Source organism: Delphinapterus leucas, chromosome 14 (genome assembly GCF_059928025.1).
Source record: "Delphinapterus leucas isolate spDelLeu-1000000601 "Yukka" chromosome 14, BTC_Dleu_Yukka2, whole genome shotgun sequence".
In the NCBI taxonomy this organism is placed as follows: domain Eukaryota; kingdom Metazoa; phylum Chordata; class Mammalia; order Artiodactyla; family Monodontidae; genus Delphinapterus; species Delphinapterus leucas.
Window position 1 is genome coordinate 41,505,001 of NC_143142.1, and position 1,842 is coordinate 41,506,842.

A 1,842-nucleotide genomic window follows, 5' to 3' on the forward strand; every position below is an offset into this window, starting at 1 on the left:
GCAGTTTGGGATAGTGCTGCATAGTATTTTCAGGAGGAGTTAAAGTGCCAACCCCCCAAAAGTCAAAAATAACTATTTTTACCTAAATCTCACATATTAACCTACACAATAGTGAGAATGTTTTTGAAATACTTCTTTAAATACTTAAGTTCCATATCGAATTGCAGGGGCAGGAGTGACTGATTATGTCTCTAAATATAGTCTCCAAAATCCACATAAACCCAAAGCCACCACCTCAAAATTCTGAGTAAAAAGCATCAACTTTGTAAATACTTGAGTGTCCTTGGTAATGGAGTGATAAAGGAACAGGTAGAAGGAATTTTACAAAAGATGGGACAGTTGTTTTCCTAGGACTCATTAAGACGTCTGGAAGCCCAAGGCAAACACATCCATCCCACCTTTTGGAGGGTCTAGTATTACTAGACCTGATAGACAAAACTCCCACTGATCTCAGCATCCCTTACCATTATATTCCGTGTGAATTAATCAATTATGTGGAATTGGTGAGCACTTGGCTTTCATTAAGCACTGCTGAGTAGACTCACAATTACTTTCCATGCTTCATAAATAAAGACATCAAAAACATACAAACTGTTCAATACATATTATGAAGGCAACACAGATGTTAAAGAAGGAAGACTGTCTTTTGTAAAGAGAACATAAACAGCAACTGCAAATATGTAAACAAGTCTAATTAGTAAACACTTTTCTTGCATAATAAACTTTATATTGGGTATAGTGAACCACTATATGCTCAGTTACTTATCTCTCAACTTTTAGATGTATTCTTCTCATTCTTAAAAGTAGAAATTAAGCTACAATCAAAATGTCATACATTCAACAATTTATTGAACACCATTATCCATCAAGTTGTGCTATCCACCAAGTAATCTATGCAACATTTCATGAATAAATAGAAAAGACAAACATAAGGCTTATAAATTTCAGTTATTCAGATAACCTGAATAATTTAAAATGAAACAGTTCCTCCATTACTCAGCCCCTTCATTAAGACCTTAAGCATATATATAATTAAACTTTCTATTTCTTATTAATGCATGATTTGTTTAACTTCCAGCTTTTTTTTTTTTTTTCTTACACTGGCTTCATAGCATCCACTTTTTAAATATTTTGCACTTTTAAGAAAGTCTTGCATTGGTGAAAGAAACAATGCCTGGAACGGGGAACCTCATTTGAAAAAGATTAGCTTTTTTTTTTCAACTGCTAATTCCAACAATAAAGATATTGCTAAAGGAGAGATTAATGTTAAAGGAATTCTGTATCTATGAAACCTGACCTGAGAGGAATTAATTACAGAAAACATATTAGGTACCAGTACAAGTAAATCTTCAATTTAAAATGTCAGTGGCAAAACATAAATCTCTTTGATAAGTTTTAAGTCATAGTGTCAAAGTTGCAATCTGGAGTCTAAACCAATTACAAAGAAAATACTCTATTCAGGATTTTATATAACCATCCTTAACATATGTTTTACTTTCTTTTACTTATCCATACTCTGTAAAAATTTCATGTTAACATTTTGAGATTTTTCTACAGACTATTTCCAGATTTCTTTAGGTACTGCAAGTTTACTTCAAATCTAAGTGTTATATCTGCCTGAATAATATGTTGTGTTATTTCCCAGAAGCTTTCTTTTAAGGAAGATCATTTAGAAGGACCTTTTTAAAGATATACGAAGGGGTGAAGTTCCATCAGAAGCTATCTGAATCTAGTGTGTGAGTGTATGTATGTATGTGTATATGTTTAAAATATCAATGTTTTTATATATAAAACAATATATATGTGTTATATACACACATATATACATACTAAAATATTCAC